Genomic DNA, 9,859 nt, shown 5'->3' with positions numbered 1-9,859 from the left:
GTGAGCTGTGCCTGGTAAACTTCTCCTTGTATTTTGTATTTAGTGAATTAGGATTACACTGTGTTTAGTTAGTGCCAGATGGCAAGGTATTTTATGTTCAAGGTTTTTTTTCTGATTCTCAGCACAATAAAACAATTGCTCCAAACCAACCGACTTGTGTGATGTCTTAGCTGCTGCACACTGCCATCTACGCCAGGAGATGGTATCTGTTATATTATATATATGATGAAGTCAAACTACTGACGAAACGCGTTGGGACTGCTGTACCTGAGACCCCTTTATGGACAGATAAGCTTTTGGATTTAATATTCCTGTACGTTTGCACTTTTACCATTATTGGATTTATATGGAAAACAGGATATATCTGTTTGCATATACGGACTGATAAGCTTGAACAGATAAGCTTTCTCAATATAACATTCTTGTACGTTTGCAATTTTACCATTATTGGATTTATATGGAAAAGAGAATGTATCCGGCTGCATAAACGGATTGATAAGCTTTTAATTCTTGTTTTATTCTGTACGTTTTCCTTTTTTCTATTTTTTATATGTTTTATATGTTGTATTAAAAATACGTGAAAAACCTTTAGATAATCCCTGTTGGTGGATTTTTTGAGGATTTGCTTATCCTTAGAAAGGTTTTTTAGATACAATTATATTTCTTGGTGAACTATGTTTTAAAAATTGTACGCGCTACGTGATTTCTGTTCTATTTCTTTTCACATGTCTGTACTGGTCATGTGACCGAAGATTCTGTGTATATCAGATAAGTGACGCCCATACATTACCACTTGGTTCACTCTATATTATTATCTACACACTAAATAGGCGCCCTTTTCTCAACTAGTTCTATATTCACAGTGTTATCCACACACATATCATATTGTTTAAGGCTGCTGTCATCCACTAAGTGTTTTTTAACAATTTTAACTTTTTGCATCGTTTTCACTTATTTATATCACATACTTCACGTGCAATTAGTGCTCACTTACTTGTGCGCCCCCGCATCTATTGTTTCTCATATATATATATATATATATATATATATATATAATTATTTTATTGTATATGATTCACTTTATGGCCTTGAACATACATCTGGTCTATAGAGAAAACTAAACCGATCATTTGAATGTGTCATTTCTAATCCTTCACAAATAAGACATGAGCACAATGACTGAAACCTAAGACTTTCATCAGAACTGAAGCGGTAAATAATTTTTCAGACTCTAACCTTCAATAACAGAGCAGAAGGAACAATATCGTCAGATAAATAGAATGACCATAACCCGCTCACAGTATCCTCACTGTCAGAGTTCACACTTTCCACCAGCACTACACGGGGAGCCTAATGGAGAATTCCTAAGGATAAATTGTAATTGTTCAGCGAGAAAGAGAGAGATCATGAAGGAGCTGTACAGTTGAGCCAGACTTACAGCAAGATGGTATAACAGAGGAACTGATAACAAAGGCTATTAATATTCAAAGTCAAAGCCAGGGCAATCATTCCTTTTCCAAGTAGAAAGAAAAAACCCGAAGTAAATGTACTATTCATTGCCACAATATGCACAGAATTGAAAAGTATCAAAAGAATTCTTGAAAAGCAAAATCTTAAAATATGTACAATGTAAGTCTATGGTCCCAACAAAGCAACCCTGGGATAGATAAGGTGGAACCTGGCTGATAAAGAACTTCAACAATTGTAATTTGCAGGAATGCTCTGTTGTCCAACATATACTTGCAACCGGTGGTGCAGTCCTGTGCTTGGCTGAGTAGAGAATAGCTCCCCCCCCCCCCCCTCCCCTTGCAGGTCAGTGCATTAAAAGCAAAATGTTCACGTGTTTTTGCTTAAAAGGTGCCCCATAATTAGGCCATGATCCCCTACTTTACTGGGGCCCACCCAATCTCCTTACGGCCCTGCATGCAACAAAATACCTTTTAAATAAAATAAGAGGTCTGGAATATTTTGGTTGATACTCCATGCTGAAAGTTACCTTAGAAATCAGGAAACACTATTTACTAATTCCTGAAGTACCGTAAGAGTAATTTTAAAGTTCTAAAACGTTTGCGTTGGAGATATGAACCCTGAGAAGATTGAGACTTGGGATACTCAAGACATGAAACTCAGTGGATCTTCCTCATAGACCAGGACTGAGTGAGAATGAATAGGTTCTATATATTCTAAATGATAAACAGCCTTCGTTTAACTGGAATGTAACTGCAGATATCTGGGGCGGGATATAGTGAAGTCCAAGTTCGGCGGCCATGCGAGATGCCGGCTGGACTCGTATGTTTTTTTTAAAGGGGCAATCGTGTACAAGGCAACATTTTTTAAATCTATTTCGATTACATAAAAAACTATTTAGCTAAAAACTGTATTTCTCAATATTCTATGAATTATAATACACAGAGGGAGATTTAACAAAGTTTGGAGAGATATAAGGTGGAGCGATATAAAGTATCAACCAATCAGCTCCGAACTGCCATGGGGATGCGGTTAGCATCCCAGAAATCAGGATTCTGGCGGCCATGTGACCACTGACTGTCGACATTCCGACTGTAAGTATTGGGGTGACTGCCAGGGTAAGGGACTAGGGTGTGGTAGGCTTAGCGACTAGAGGGGGGCTAGCCCTAGCCGTCACCCCCAAGTCTTAACCCTAGATGCCCCAGAAGTCAGCCACGGAACCTTAGCCCTAGCTGCCAACCCCCGATTGGTTAGGGTAAGGGTAGGAGACAGGGAAGAGGTAAAATAATTACCCTGTTGGGGTTCACTCTGTATGGATACTAGTGTTGGTCATGAAACCGCCGGCACCCAACTTCCGGGATAACGTATCACACCCCTGCCATGTTACAGGCTGTGTTTGAAAAGTGACAAGAGCTGATTGGTTAGTACTTTATCTCCACGTTATCTATCGCCACGCTTTGAAACATCACCCCCTACATGTGGCTGCAACCATGTTAAAGTAATATACTGTAGCACCATTTCTGAAGTTTGCTAATGATAGGGGTCAATATGAAATACAAAAGTACAATTCTTATATATAATGAGTGTTATCTGTGTGTATGTACTTCTATGACACTAGTATTATAGCAATGTGCATACTAATATCATACTATCGTACAACTTTAACCACTTACCTGTCATGGTCACTTAATATATACGACCACACCAACAAGTACTTTATCTGACGTGGATGCGTCCAGTCAGATAGCGTGGGAAGAGAAACTTTCCTCTGCTGCTGCTCTCAGAGGGAACGGAAGGTTCCTCTGCCTTCCCTCCCCCTCCCCCAGTGTCTGCTGTTTTGCCGATCACTGCTGATCAATCAGCACGGCAGGACCCCCCACTGGGTGACAGCAGACAATAGCAGCCGCTGAGGTAGTGTAAATTAACCCCCCGAGGCCTCCCCCAGTCCTGGCCTCCCCCAGCACTCCCCCTGTGTACCTATTTTACAATAATTGTTGTGATGGTCCCGATATTTCTGATGGCCGCAAAGTCCCGATGTTTAGAAAAAAAACTTTATTTTTTACAAGTATACAAAAAACTTTAAAAAAATTTTTTTTCATTTTTGATAAATTAAAATACATGTTCTTCACCTAGGGCCTAATTCAGACCTGATCGCTAGACTGCATTTTCGTACAGCCTGCGATTAGGTCTAAACTGCGCACGCATATGCACTGCAATGCACAGTCGCATTGCATGGGTACAAAGCGGATCGCCGCTCAGCGATGGGTTTGTGCGAAGAATCCATTTGCACGGGCGTTCGCAAGGAGATTGACAGGAAGAAGGCATTTGTGGGTGTCAACTGACCGTTTTCCGGGAGTGATTGGGAAAACGCAGGCGTGACCAAGCGTTTGCAGGGCGGGTGTCTGACGTCAATTCCGGTCCCGGACAGGCTGAAGTGATCGCAGTGGCTGAGTAAGTTCTGGGCTGCGCAGAGACTGCACAATATCTGTTTGTACCGCTCGGCTACACATGCGTTCACACACTTGCAAAGCGAAAATACACTCCCCTATGGGCGGCGACTATGCGAACGCAGGACTGCAAAAAACACCAAGCGAGCGAACATGGCTGGATTAGGCCCCTAATTCACACATAAAAACCCCTGACAATTTCAGGGCAGTTTTTGGGAAAAAAACTGTCAGTTAAGTGGTTAACTATCTCGACAATTTATCATATTTCTTTATTATGTATTCTGTGGGTGGTCAGCAGAAATTCGCACAACAGATGTTCACACACTGAGACTTTTATTATCCTCTATCTCACCTTATACCTGTGCAGTCTGTCTTCAAGTGTTATCTATTAGTACTGCCACATGTTAAACAGAATGCCAGCTATATTTTGTATCTGTTCCTGCTGCATTCATTCTGATCCATTTATACAGAGAGTGTTTAAGTATGACACTATGAGATCCATATTCCATATGCTGTTCATATAATCACAATCTGCCATTCTATAATTCTAACATACAACAATATTCTAAAAATACTTCTGCGTAGCCTTAAACTCTTCTATCATATGAATCACCGTGGCACTTTAATCGTATAACTTTTTACACGGTGCTGAGCGCATCAATACTTTTCGTACAGAAACGTGACAATTTAACGTGAAATGGTTTTATTGACTCACTGTAGTTTTTAAAAGTCATTTCTCATTACTAGCTTACAATATCATAAATAAATCATGAATTTCCCAGAATATTACTAGACTCACAATGTTCTTATGATAATGAGCCACTGGAATTATTTTCTCCAACAGCTTATTCCATGATCTGTAGGACCCAAATCAGAGTTATTGATGTAACAATGCAAATTGTGCATGCATAAGCTATAGGCAAAATTACCCCACTGTATTTTACAGCACTGTATTTATGCCCATAGTCAGAGATACCGATACCGCATTATCAGAATAGGGTACAAAATACACATCTATTTAACGGATGGGAACATAAGATAAAATAAAAAAAAATTATAAAAATTGCAATAAGGCCAGGATGGTGTTTACTAATTACCATGGTGTTTACTAATTACCATATATGAGATTGCAGCATTGCACACATACAATTGCATACATAAAAAACACCATGAAAAAGAATCTACCAACAGAGATTTAATACAGAAGCACAGAAAAGTTAAAACCACAAAGAAGAGGCCATATATTGCTGGGATACAATCATGTTTTGGCTATTAGCAACATTAACACGTAATTGCATTAGCTGAGTGAGGGGTCAATCCACAAGCAGCCAATCAAAAACAGGCAAATAATTTAGTCATCGTTAGTATTATATTCACTAGTACTTACTCATCGGGCAGCTGCTAGAAGATAATCTTCCAGCAGCTGCGATTATCAGCAGAACCTCCCAGCCCTACTGCATCCTTGTATCTTCCCCCAGTGTCTGCCATGCAACCAATCACTGCTGATGGGGCAGCCTGGTGGCACTCTCTACCTGGCATTTGCAGAGTAGGGGCCGAGGAAATGTAAATCCATCCAGCAACCCTCAGTCCTCTGTTGTATACTTGGCAGCTGCAGAGAGGAGTACCCTCTAGGGAAATGTAAAGTTGTGAGTTGCTAGGTCCAATTATCGATTTAACAATATGTCGCCTTTCAATTAATAGCCCCCCAAAAATCTATATCAATGTGTTTAAAAATTTTTTTTTAGATCATGTTGGATACACTTTAAATAGATGTTCATTCGTAAAAAAAAATGGAACTTTTTTTTGGCAGTTAATTGGTTAAAAAAATGTGGTTGTTAATGCATCACCGCACTCCTCTAATCACTATCCCAGTCTCACGTGGTAAAGGATTTTTTAAAATTATTATTAAAATAGATGTTTTTGTTGTTTTTTCTCAATAGTTAAAGTATTACAAAAACATTTTTTTCTGTTATTTACTTTGTATATAAAGTATATATACTTTTTTTAGTCATTTTATGACCACCAAAGTGGTATTGGAAACGCAAGTCTGATGTCAAGTTCCACTGTGCATTACAGAGCCAGCACGCCAGCTTGCAACATGTACAGAAGACCCCCAATCTTTTCTATTGCTGAACATTGTTCGCTAGACCACTAAATCTGGTGCTGGGCGTAATGCTACAATAAATGTCATTTTGTAAAACAAAGAAAATATTATCAATGAAATGTGATTAAAATTTTCTATCTTTCTGACAAATTGATAAATATAATTTGGATTAAGTAAAATTATTTTTGCTTTTAATAAATAAAAGAAAAAACTCCAAAATATATATATATATTAAAAAATCTTATAATAGAATTATAAATAAAATTATTCTAATTAAGAAAAAAGTAGCATCAATAGTAACTAAAATATGTCTTCCAAACTGTATGTTTGATTTGAATAAGTTCCACATTTGGCGTTGCAACTCCAATTAATGTGTTCCTTCACGGATACAAATTCCAATTCCAAAATATAATGGTTAATTTTCTGCGATAAAATAATACAGACATACAGTACTGTACTTGGCCTTCTATTCCTGGTGGTGAACCTCAATGCTAATGCAGGGTAATTGAATCTCTCTTCACTTTCATGCCTATGCTTTTATGCATGACCATGACTCGTAATCAAAACACATTTTGCATCTAAAGTTTAAAGAATACACTGAAATAAAATTGCCCTAGAATCATATATAATGGTTCTTTATGGTATAAAACTTGTGTGTGAGCAAAACAAAAGACATTTTGTCACATTGGCCGTTGACCACCTTCCTACTACTCTCATCTGTTGGATTGTGTTTTATTGTAATTTTCCATATCTAATTATGTAAGAAAATAGCTATAAAACACAAAAGTAATCGAAAATAATAATAATAATAATAATAATAAATATTTACTTAGGTAAATTTACAGGATTTATAATCCCAATTAATGAAATTAGGAACAAGTTTAAAAATATATTAAAAAAAGGTGCATGGTTTTATTTGTGTCTGTGATATGTGACAAAATCACTCTTTACTTAAATTCCATCGATTCTCAAACCCAGTCCTCAAGACACATTCACAGTCCAGGCTTCAAGGATATCCATGTTTGAGCACAGATGGTTAAATCAAAAGGAATGTGGTCAGGATCTCGGTATTTGGAATCCCGTCACTGGGATCCCAACACTGATCGGAATACTGACACTGATATCCCTACAAGGATTACAATGCCGGCACCGGTGCATCGCGAATGAGCAATTGCCGCCATTCAGGACAGCTAAACCACGTGGGGGGAGGGTTAGGTTTAAACTGTGGGGGCAGGTTTAGGCTTGGGCTGCAGGGGGTGGGGGGAGGGTTAGGGTTAGGTTGCGGGGGAGGGAGGCTTATGTTTAGGCACCACCATGGAGGGTTAGGCAGCAGGTGGGAAAGGGTTAGGTTTTGGTTGCGGGGAGTGAAGGTTAGGGTTAGGGATTAGGGTTAGTATATGTATTTGCTGTAAAAATAATTTTATGTATATGCTGGAGATTGATTGATGTAAATTACTTATGACCCTTCCCATAGCGCTGTCTTTTCCCCTTGATTGCAGTTTCATAAACCAGGCATAATTTACATGGTCTGCTCCCTTGGTTTGTCCTAATCTGCAGCCTTCTGATTTCACGGTCATAGAGCAGAACACGGTTTAACTTACTATGGACAGATTGGATAAGTAGGAGTCAATGTAACCTGTGAAAGGTTCGTCTAACATGCATGTATGTACAACAAAAGGGGAATTGGCACCCCAGGGAACTAGTATTTATTCCCTATTCTATTTGCATTAATAATATCATTCAACATGACCATTACAAGCTTCATAAAATGAACAATAGGTTCCAAGACATATATTTTATTTTAAAATTTGCTAAAATATATGAAATAACAGCAGTGTTCATATAAATGTCATTATCTTCGATGTATCAGCCCTCTGACATATACAATGGGGGTCTGATTTGACATGAATACACAAATACTTCTTTCGTGATATCCTCCTCCCAATATTGCAGGTTGGAGGTCACATCAGAACAAGATAGAGTCTCTAATGCGTTTCGTCACAGAGACTTCATCAGGGGCGTATATCAATAAATGTGTATATACGGGAATTAAACCAATATATGGTATTCATGAGCACTTTTATTTCTGAACAGATCTCACGTTGTCAATCAAGTGAACGTTTGTTCCTGATAATATCAGGAAAAAGCATATGATACTCGGAAATTCGAATTCACAGGAAAGTTTTTTTCATGAAATTCGCAGAATGAATCAACCATTATTTCTTCGCAGGTTGAATTACTGCCATTCAATCCAAATACTTCTCCAAGTTGGTTTCCATTAACTACTATTCCAAGTACACTGCACTTGGGCTGTGATCACTTGATGTCTCCGGTAATGACCACCCACATAACAATCAGACTCCAGGCTAGGTTTAATAGTTTACACACTGGCTCCTGCTGACTCCTTCAGTATTTTGTGATTTGGATGTACTGTATTTGCATTTGGAGCATTTTTCAGCAATTATCAAATATTACATAGCAACAGCAGTAGCTTTTTTTATATTATTAAAAATGGCATTTATCTCATGTTATTCGTCCTCACAGCATCGCCACAGCTCCCACAAAGCACACATGGAACTAGTTTATTATATTACAGAATGTCTTATTTGATTATTGAAATGCCATTTTTTTCTTATAATTGTCAGGGAATGTAGAATCTGCCATTGCAATTGTCCTCAGAAACAATTACACGGTATCTAATATTTAGTATAGTAGCTAGTATAATATAAAATATTATGCAGTAGTATAGTATTTTTCTATTTTAAAGACATTGCTTACAACAGTTTAATTACAGATTATTGTCATGATCCTGACAAACGTTACTGATGTTCTAAGTAATTTGTCTTGTTACTTACCTCTGCCAGCCATCCTGCCGGACAGGATTTCTGCTTGACCCAGTTTAAGATTTGATGCAGACATCACCATATTGAAGTATGTCAGCTGACTGCATTCCTCCAGTTAGAGTGCTTCTCAACCCAGCTGACATCTGCAACCAATCAGTGACCTGCAAGACCTTTGTAAATGCTTCCCTCACAATCAGCCCATGCCAGAGCAATAAGTCTCTTTCATGAGAGATTTCCTGCTGGCTGCTCTATAGCAAGTTCCTCAGCAATTCCTATCTCCAGAGTGTAGTTCTACAGTATCCTGATTTCCACAGTATGCTGCATTGCTGAATTTCTCTTTTGAAAAGCCAGCTATTCAGCGTTCCACTCAGCTTCAGCTTCAGTGTTTGTTGTCAGACTTCAGTCATCTCTGACTTCAGTAACCCGCTGAGCTCACTTAGGGGGTCATTCTGAGTTGTTTGCACGCTGCCGATTTTCACAGCGCTGTGATCAGGTCTCTACTGCGTATGCATATGCAACGCAGTGCGCACCCACGTCGTACGGGTACAATGCGGATCGTATCTGAGCGTTGGATTTAATGAAGAATCCATACGCACAGCCGATCGCAAAGAGATTGACAGGAAGAGGGCGTTTATGGGTGTCAACTGACCATTTTCTGGGAGTGGTAGGAAAAACGCAGGCATGTCCAGGCATTTGGAGGGTGTGACGTCAATTCCAGCACCAAAAAGACTGAAGTGATCGCAAGGACTGAGTAAGTTCAGATCTACTCTGAAACTGCACAAAATGTTTTTGTAGAGCTCGGCTGCACAAGCGTTCGCACACTTGCAAAGCCAAAATACACTCCCACGTGGGCGGCGACTATGCACTTGCTTATCTACTAAAAACAGCTAGCGAGCAAACAACTCGGAATGAGGGCCTTAGTTCCCAGACTGCAGTGATCACAGTCTTAGCCTGTGCTTGTGTCTCTAATGGCTAAATCTCACTTCAGGCTAATCATC

This window comes from Pseudophryne corroboree, chromosome 7 (genome assembly GCF_028390025.1).
Source record: "Pseudophryne corroboree isolate aPseCor3 chromosome 7, aPseCor3.hap2, whole genome shotgun sequence".
Taxonomy (NCBI): domain Eukaryota; kingdom Metazoa; phylum Chordata; class Amphibia; order Anura; family Myobatrachidae; genus Pseudophryne; species Pseudophryne corroboree.
Note: the sequence above shows the minus strand (reverse complement) of the source record.